Source organism: Haplochromis burtoni, unplaced genomic scaffold (genome assembly GCF_018398535.1).
Source record: "Haplochromis burtoni strain Fernald_Lab_line unplaced genomic scaffold, NCSU_Asbu1 Contig_217, whole genome shotgun sequence".
In the NCBI taxonomy this organism is placed as follows: Eukaryota; Metazoa; Chordata; class Actinopteri; order Cichliformes; family Cichlidae; genus Haplochromis; species Haplochromis burtoni.
The window spans coordinates 621,711-631,834 of record NW_024582578.1 but is presented as its reverse complement, the minus strand read 5'-3'; positions in this window follow the sequence as shown (position 1 = coordinate 631,834).

Below are 10,124 nucleotides of genomic sequence, written 5' to 3'. Positions count from 1 at the left end.
TTAATGAGTTTTTTGGGTTCATTGAGAACATGGTTGTTGTTCAATAATAAAATTATTCCTCAAAAATACAACTTGCCTAATAATTCTGCACTCCCTTTATAGTAGACTCAAAGAATACAAATAATGAGCTGGAAATAAGAATAAGGCGATACACAACAGCCTGAGGAGGCACTGGACCGACGCTCCAGATATTACATATTAAGCTAAAGTCTAGTTTTTATTGCTCTTGATTAACTAGATTTAGATTTAGTTTTAATGACCTTGGACAGCACATTTGTCTTTAGTGAAAGAGTCTGAGCCGTTCAGCACAGTGATCAGGTTCACACAGTTGCAGGTAATTCAGCGTATCATCCACTCATTTATATTAATGGACCATAAAGCACTGGACTTGCTGTTGTTTTGCACATTTCGGCCTCCTTCAGTATGCAGGAGCAAGGAGGAGCGCTTCCTGCTCCTGAATCATCTGCCTCCATCATCACTTCAACCGCCCCAGACGTTGTTTAACATTTGGTACCACTGAGGCTTCACAGAGACGTCAACAGCCCTGTGATGTCAGTGTGTGGCCTGTTTCACCGGCTTCCTAATTCATGGCCTTTTCCATCTCCTGCGCCGGCCGTAAATCTGCCTCGCTACCAGAGCATCTTCATCCACCACTGCTGTGGTACCGCTGTCCAAAACATCTTCCCCCGCTGCTCACTCGCTCTGGGCAGGTGCCAGTGTTTCTGGTCTGCAGAGATCATTAAAGGTATTAGTTACCTCCACCTCCCCCATCCTCATTAAACATGCTGAATCCATTTGTTTAGCAAGCAGCTGAGGGAGAGATGGAGCCCTTGCCCAGGCAGGTTATTGATTTATTAACACTGATTTCGGCCTCTGAGACCGTCCTGATGATGATGATCGCTGCGCTTCAGGAATTTCAATGTAGATGAGGAAGATTTGCCTGCCGTGGAAGAACTTAAATGGTTGGTAATGTGAAGGACGATGGATAAATCAATCAAGTCAAAAGGCCGAATACTTCAGCCTCTGAGTGTACGGAAGCTCGAGAATAGGAAACAAGACTGTTTACAATATTATTAGTGCATTAGACTTAAAGTCACATTTGTCAGTATATGAGCTCAATACAACAACTTTAATAATTTAATAATTTCTATAAATTAAAAACTCATTTTGACACAGTTGTATGAAATTATACAAACTTAAAACTTTTACATGAAGAAATAAATGTTCTCATTTCCAGTGCTTTGAAGTCAAATAATCATTTTTTAGATTTAACATATATAACTTTTACTTAAGTTACAATAATAACGGTAATAACAGTAGTTCATGAAGCTTTCATGATCTTTAATCAACTGATTTGTGATTTTGGACACAAATATAATGTTGTTGGGTCTTTACCTTACAATATAAAGTGCCTTAAAGTTACTATTATAAAAAAATTTAACTGAATATTCAGGATTGTTTTAATTAAACAGTTTGTCTTTTATAACATTTAAAATCTTAAATCTTTCATAATTTTAAAACATTTTCCTCATAATTATAATTAACGTAGGACTTCCCTATCTGAGCCCGGTTCTGCCGAAGGCTTCTTCCTGTTAAAACTGAATTTTTTCTTCCCACTGTCACCAATGCGCTTGCTCATGGGGGGGGTCGTTTTTCTGTTTTCTCTGTATTACTGTAAGGTGACTTATGGCAACTGATGTTCTGATTTGAGGCCATATAAATAAAACTGAATTGAACTTTTACAATGAAACTTTAACTTAACGATTAAGCAGTTTTTAGGAACTTGATCACTAACTATTGTTATGGCCCATCTAGGGGTGGCCAGGCCACAACATAAGGGTGATCCATCCTCGTCAAACGATAAGCAGCCACATCACACAGGTGGTACAGTTTGATAATGATTTATTTACAATATGTTGATTTGTTAGGTTATTTGGCACAAAACAAGGAGCTGGTTATAACTTCGAGGTGGCCAAAACAACAAAGAAAAGGATTTACCGAACTAACGAACTAACATAACCAAACCAAATGACAACAACTTGGCCCCCTAACTAAGAAAAACAGGAGAAAGCTATAATCAAACAAAAAGGAAGTCCACCCCTACGTACTCCTGTATAAGGATTGTATAAGCATTGGGCATGTTGCTGGTTGGGACGAGCCCAGGATGAATGAATGGCCGTCCATGGCGATGTCATCATATAACTCATCTCCAGCTAGTTAGGCAATTCGTATGGTCCGTCCTATGGATCCACCACACTGAGATTTGCATATGACATAACATTACAATGGCAACACTGTAACACTGTAACACTGTAACACTTTACTCTCGTCTAATTAAATTCTGAGATTGTGTTTTAAACTCCACTTAGTAAATCAGAGCTCATGGCCCCTGTATAGCTTTACTTACTGTTTTCTTATCATTTCAAGGGAACGAAATTGAATTTCATTTAAAAGGCGCTTTATATTGTAAGGTAAAATAAAAGTAAACAATAAAAAAGAAATAGATGTTAAATGGAGTATGTTGGCTAAAAGTTTCACTTGCTTTATCAGGACTATTTTTCACTCTTGGCTAATTTTCCACGTTTTACTTTTTTCCCATTCTTGGCGGGAACGAGCTTCCATAAATCCATCCGTCCATCTGGAGAAGGTGTTTACAGTTTGACTGTCAGGAGAGATGGTAGGACATGAGCGATGAAACGCTATCTGCGCGCTGCATCCACAGATGTTTGTGCGATATTATCTTGGAGGGCTGGAGGTGCCCAGCTGTCTGTGCTGATTTTCTCTCCTCTGTTTCAGTCCAAGCTCTCAGATATGTTTTATGATGAATCTACATATTTCCTCTCTCCGGGGGGACACACATTATTGGGAAGCACTCGATCTCTGCCTCCATTTCCTGTCGGCTCTAATAGCTTCCAGGTGAGAGGTGTTCCTCAGCCCTCGCCTGGGAATGCTTATTAAAACTGTTTTCCTATTGATACAGTTGGTTTGATACTTACCAGATTTGACAAAGTAAAGATCTCATGTTTGGCGTAATATTACAAGGGAAACATAAGTGAGTTATTTGGCCTCGACATGCTGGAAACGTAACGTTGTTAAAGCGCAGGCCCTGAAACCTGAACCGGGGTCCGGCCGCCGCATTTGGTTTTCATTATTTTTTTGCTTCAAATATTTAACAATAGCACCCAGGGATTAAGTCATGGAGCAGGTTGCAGCCAAGCCAAACATCCTGCCTTCTCCAGAAAAATGAAGACAGATGAAGAAGGGAAGCAGGTGTAAAGTGTACTCTAGTGCTTCGCTGTTTTGTCCTCTCAAAGAGGTGTTGTGCACTTTTAAAAGCCTGCCCTCTGAAAACATCTCGCTGAGCTCCGAACGGGAGGAGGAGGAAATGAAAGCAGAAGTTCAGGGCTTTTTCTATATTCCTGCACATACCTGGGAACTGTTAAAGGACCTGATGGTTTGGAGGGGAAGTGGTCCACGCTTGCCTCTGCATTTATTAGGCTGGCTTCGTGCAGAATAAATGCAGAGGCTGGGGGCCGGCTTGATGGAGGTAAATGAGGTGGATTTATTCGTCTGGGTGGTTCTGGGTCATAGTGACACGCTTCATGGTTACAGTGCAGGTGACTGATCAGTACAAATACAGGAAGGGTTCATTTTAGCAGGGAGCGCTGTTCCACAGTGAGTCTCTGTGAGCTGAACAATTATCGACTCCCAGGGATGAAAATGAAGCCAACACTGGAGCACCAAAGCTGCGGTTCCTCTAACGTCCACCAGAGGCGCCAGCAGTGAGTCCATCAACCAGTCATCCAAATATAGTCACTGCTGTCTGCTTCTAAATGACAGACACCAACGGGCTCATTTTAAATGTAGAAAGAGTAGAGGGAACATTTTGGTGATGGTTTTTGCTTCTTTATTAAAGAAACAGTAGAACCCCGACTTACGAAATAAATTTGTTCCAGAGGGTCTTTCGTAAGTCAAAATTTTCACAAGTTGAAGCACCTTTTTCCATCGCCTTTTGAGTGAGGCGATGCTGGCTGAAGACGAAGTTCTTGGTGGAGGAGGAGGTGGCGGAGGTTGAAGAAAGCATACATATATGCATGCATACATACGTACGTGAACATGTACATAACATTATGGAATTTAATTTAATTTCTTTTTCAATTTTCTATCTTATCTATTTCGTTACTCGGGCCCGTACCACGGGCAGAAATATTGCCGTTAAGTGCCTTCGTAACTTGAATTTTTCATTAAATGGGGTCTTCGTAAGCCGGGGTTCCACTGTACTTGTTATTGATCGTTTTTTTAGCTTTTATTGGGACTGCTGGTAACAAAGAGTAGTGATGGATATAAGTAAAGTGCCACTTCAGCTAAATCTGATAGAAGTTTGTTGATGGCTACTTGGTGTGATAAGTGCTCATGTAATGATTGTGTTTTGGTCCAAGCATCTCCCGGGGCTGTTCCAACTCTTTATTGTAATTATTCACGTAATTACAATAAAGAGTTGTAATGACTGTAATTATTTGACCCGGTCACTATCGGGCCAAGTAAGATTTCTGTGTGAGGATCAGAATCTATTCATAGCGATAAATCCCGACGGCACAGCAACAACTATGCTGACTATCCTCGTGCTGTGGATGGATCTTCTCAGACATTCTCTTGGCTGAAGTTTTGGTCCTTTTTCTTCCTCTGTATGATGTTGTTTGTCTCTGCCCGTTGGGGATCCTCAACACTTTTACTGAGAACACTATGACCTTCATCCCTGTCAACTAACCTAACGTCTCTAACTCTAATTTCTAACTTGGCTAAACCTCATAAGTTCTTTTTCATAGGTGCCTGGACTTCATTGTAACAGCTGGGATAGCTGCTTCGTAGCTATCCCAGCTACGAAGCATTTATTTTTTGACTGACAGATTCACTTAAGCTGTGAAAGCAACAGTTTGGACCTGACGTACACTGAGAATGATCCAGTAACACCTGTCACAGAGTGTATGTGTGTGTGTGTTTGCAGCAGATGTGATGATCAGCCGGTGTAAAAACATTTTTATTATAAACTGTGAAAGAAAACTGCAACATTCGCTGATTAATTCTCCAGAAATAATAAGCTTGCTGCTGCTGAAGCGAGGCTGGGAGCTGACACACAGTCAGAGATGTTTAAATCACCTGACTCAACCTGATCAGACCGCTGCAGCAGTGACCGAGTGTTCAATGAACAACACATGGTTTTGATGGACCTCTGTCAGGTTTTCGGGTCTGATTCCCAGAAACCTAACTGGCGAGCGCAAACCTTTGGATGGGTGATTTACTCACCTCGTCCTCCAGGTTTGAGCACAGTTGGCGAGGGTTCTGGTGTCATCACCAAGGCCGGGGCCTGGGGCTCTTCCTGTGTGAGATGACTTACAGCCGTCCTGTCAGTCCTGACCGCTGCGTTACAATAACATGAGGAAAACCTGGACCTCAACATGACATCACCACGTCGCAGGAAATGGTCTAATTCTTTAGCGTTTAGGAGAGCAGATGTACGGAGAGCAGCAGTGACATAATGTCACTTAACTCCACGGCTCGCCCAAACCAAACACACCTGCACCTCCTCCTCCTCCTTGACTAATTGAAAAGTATTTCAGCTATTTATGAAGTCAAAACATCAGCAGCTCGGAGCTGTGAAGGACTCTGGGTGAACCTCTGTGTCCGGCAGCAGACTCTGATCAGTGCATCAGCCTTTATACCAGCAGTGCTCAAACTGTGGGCGGGTTAAAAATATGTTTTTACTCTTCGGGGAAAATTAACAAGCCTCAGTAAACGCTATTGCACTGACCTTTAAGTGAAGTTTAACTGAGATGAGTGATAAAAGATTCGGGTGGAGGGTGTTGGACTGTTTTTGGCTTTTAAAGTGATGCATGCCAAAAAAAGTTTAATAAAGCACAAGTAAATCTGAAGCAGCAGTGACTTAAAAAAAACAGCTGTTATTAATGACACCTGTGGCCGTTAATGTGAACTATTGCTCAAACTGCGTGTATGTCTCATCTCCATTTTGGCCAATGCTAGCTAACTGCTCGTCTGTACGTCACGTATTTTATCCAGCTGAGTACTACTGCATACCTGAGTATCAGTGTACATACTGAAGCAATGATACTAACGTCAAATATATGTTTTGTAGCAGGTACAGCTAGCTAAGTACATATTAGTTATCAAGGATCACAATAGGTAAGCTAGCTTAGTAAGCTAGCTAACTAGCATTTATACTGACATTTAATTTAGATAGTTATGTCATTGTAACTTGACTAGCCCGAATACGGTGATGATTAGTTAATGTTTGCTGATGATGTTACTTAAAGCTACTGAATGAATAATATGATCTTTTTTTCTTTTTACACAACATAGCTAACAGATAGCTAGCTAATCAAAAGAAAAAAAAGATCCCTTAAACCAAATAATCCCACAAAAAGAATCCAGTGCCACATATTCAGATATTAACTTTGTGTTAATACAGACACATTTTAGATGTCTGTGGGCCAATGTTTTGTGAGTTGACGAATGCTTTTGAGTAAGTGGGTCCAAAATTTGTGGACAGAGAAATTGCAAACATGCTGTTGCATTTTTCAGTGTATTTTCTGTTCTCTGAGCACAATAAGATGAGTGCGATTTAATTACATTATATTTAACAGAAACATCCAAAACTGGGAAACTCGCACCCAAATGATCTAGACGGATAACTGGCCAAGTCAGACAAAAAAAACATATGAAGGATTTTGGGTTTAATGCCACAGCTTTGTTCTGCCTTCATCTGTTCTTTCTGTAGTGGAAGTAAACTTAATTTTCTCAGTGAATGTGTTCAGAAGTCCTGACTGAGCGTTTCCGATCAACATATCCATCAAAATGTGTCCAAAGCTCTTACAGCTTGGCATTCAAATCTGGCAGCTGTTGCTTGGTGTTTGGCCAGCGATGTGCGGACTCAGGGAGGTCAGGGTTTTTCTTGGGGTGCCTCGGGCACCACTTTTCACCAATGAGCTCTATGTATTAAGCTCTCATCAATGCTGACGCCGGAGATAAAGTTAATAGTCCCTGTAACAGAGCCTCAGCAGGCTTCCACCACCCCCTGCACTGCTCTGATATAGGACTGTTCTGGTCCCCCATGAAGGAAAGCAGATGTCCTGTTTGGGAATGTGGGCCTGATAAACCCACCGCCAGCCTTCAAACTTTAAAATCACCAATCGCTCTGTGAGGAACATTTCTTTTTTGGGTTTCCTTTGACCGCCAAGCGACAGACAGAGAGGCCGAGAGGCTGTCGTTTCTGGTGTGTTATCATCTATTGTTAGTGGGTCCCTGGACTCAGCTGACTTTTTGAATTTGATTTGATTTTCTTAGTAACGTTTATGGTTGGGACGTTTACTCCCTGAGAATGGGTTTATTAATTCATGCCACAGAAAAAGTAACAGTGACAGAGATTACCATCATACAGAGAAAGAAAGGGTGCAAAGATATGTTGAGGAGGAGCAGTATGATGTGAGGAATACGTAACATTTGATAAAGATCCAGAAACACTACATTTTTATCTGCAGGCACCAGACTGTGATACCTGTGGCTGTAAAAAGACTTCAGCACTATAGAAGTATATGGGAAAACAGCTGTGTTAGCCTCTGTGAACATTTACTGCTCAGGTTACAGTCTCAGTCCCTCATTTTGGGTCATATGGATCTTTTGAAAAGCACAACTTTTTCAAACGCTGTTTTAGATTAACTTAAAAATTAGCTTTTTTAAAAAAAAACTCCTTTTAGATTTTTAGAAACTTGCTGCCTTTACGTTTGGATAAGAAGACATCAGACTGTGTTTTATATTTGTAGGCTTCTGATCGTCCAGCATTGCCACGTGTTGCTTTGGCATGTTCATGATAGTAGTAATGATTTCTTTGACCTGTATTTTTTTTAAGGTGGAACGATTGTACGGTGTATTTAAAACAGTTGGGTGCACAAGTTTGGATTTATTTTTGATTTTCTCTAATTCAGAAAGGTTAAAATGTACACATACAGATTTAAATTTAATTTGACCCACTCTTCTTGGCAGTATTGGTAGAGTTCATTTAAAATGGTTGGTTCAGCCCATGTTTGGTTTAATAGGGTTGAGGTCAGCACTTTGGGACTTTTGGGAGGTAGAAGCTTCATGGAGTCATTTCTAAATAACTGCAGATTCAGCAGTTTAAGCAATGATATGTAAGTACACCTTATTTGAATATGTCACCACTCGGCCTTGAAGAAGTCCTAAACTGTTACCTTCAGATGAAAGGAAATTGGTTAGGAAGTCCAGGAACAACCCAGGAACCACTAGAGCTCAAGCCTACCATCAACACCAGTGTCACTGTCCACAGTGAAGCCAGTCTGGCATTGCCATGGACTAAGAGGTTCCAACCAAGAAAGAAGGCACTGCGACAAAATCAACACCCTCAAAGCTCAGTTGAAATTTGCAGTGGCCTACATGGACAAGCCAAATGCTTTCTGGAGAAAAGATTGGTGGTCGAGAAGACAAAGATTGTTCCTGAAGACAAAATAACTTTGGGAAACTCACCATCTTGGTTTTTTGAAATCAGATGTAATGGGGTGACAGAAACTGAGGAGGACTGCTCGCTTATTAGCGAGCACAAGTCAGTTAAATCACAAGTTAGTTAAAAAATACTCTGCATGTCCCCTTTCAGTCTAATTGGACCACAATTTACAAAAGGAATGTCATGTTGTCTTCACTAACATTTTAAACTAGGGAATTAGGCTATAAATTCATCAACAATGTTTATTCCTGAGGTTCTGCATCAAGTGAGCAGCAGGAAACTTTCCTTCTATAATCAGACTTGTTTTTGCAATCAGAATAGTCATTGGGATTGGCCTAAAACCACATTGAACTTTTAATATTGTTGTTATGACGCTCCATCAGGACCTTTGATGTGTCAACTGTTCAAAAAGATGTGTAGAATTTTTCTAGAGTGTAGAATCTGCCTCTGTAAAAGCCAAGCCACAGTGCACAGGGTTCTCTTGCGTGTAGGAATCACGATTTACTTCTTTTGTCCTGTGGTTTCTACGGTCGGGACAAAACCCAAATGACCTACCGCACATCATTTGGGAACGACTGGCTATGTGTACTTTTATTCTGTGTATGAAACCACTTGGTTAGGTTGGGTTTTATCTTTGATGCTGAAGCATCAAACTCCTGCAGCTTTTCGTGGAAACAGATGAAAGCACAATAAAAACTGCATAATTAATTTTAGGACTGGACCTGTAGCTTCAGGGCCCGAGTAAATCTCTGAGGGCACATTTCCAGAAGGACTCCTGACTGTCGACAGAAACCTCCTGAATCATGCCGTCCATACAAACCTTCACTTCATCCTCGGTCGTATTTCTCTTTTTATCCCGGCTGATGTTTTTACCTGCTGTACGGTTCTTTCTCTGACTGCTCTGGCTCCGAGCTGCGGTGATTGATTCGCATCAGTTCAACTCAAAACGTCAATCAGAGCTCCGTGTTCATCATTCCCTGCCGACAGTTTCATCATTAACCAAAGTCTTTGGAGGCCGTTTGGAGAGTATTCCTGCTGGAAGAAAACTTTTGGTGATGTGCGTGTGTATTTTTCTTTTTTTCCAAGCTGATTTCAGTGGATATAGCTGCTCTGGAGATTTTTTTCCTGTCAATATCTACCTGAGTTACTTACCTGAGTTTTAATCAGAGATAAAATCTGCTTGGGCATGACTTTCTGTCCTCTCTCTTCTATCGTTCTTTAATGCACTAATGTCATTGTGCATGTACAATATATATCTTGAAAAGCTTTAAGCGGACAGGGAGCTTGAGGGTCCTGCACAGTATCTTAGCTGTTCCTACGAACTCCCTGTGGTATGCTGTCCAGCAGATCATTGTCTGTGGCTCTTCTGAGGGTACTTCAGCACACTGTTAAAGTTTCTAACAAGAAAATGCGGTGCGGTTACTATTTTTCAACACACTGACGGTAGAAGCTGTCTTTGTTTGTGGTCGTTACTTTTTTTTAACTCAGATTTCATGTTTTGTGTCAGATTTTAGATCAATTGCGTTAATACACTATGTCAATTTTTTTTTAAACTGTAGATTCAGACATCAAAAGACTTACTTTAAAAAAAAAA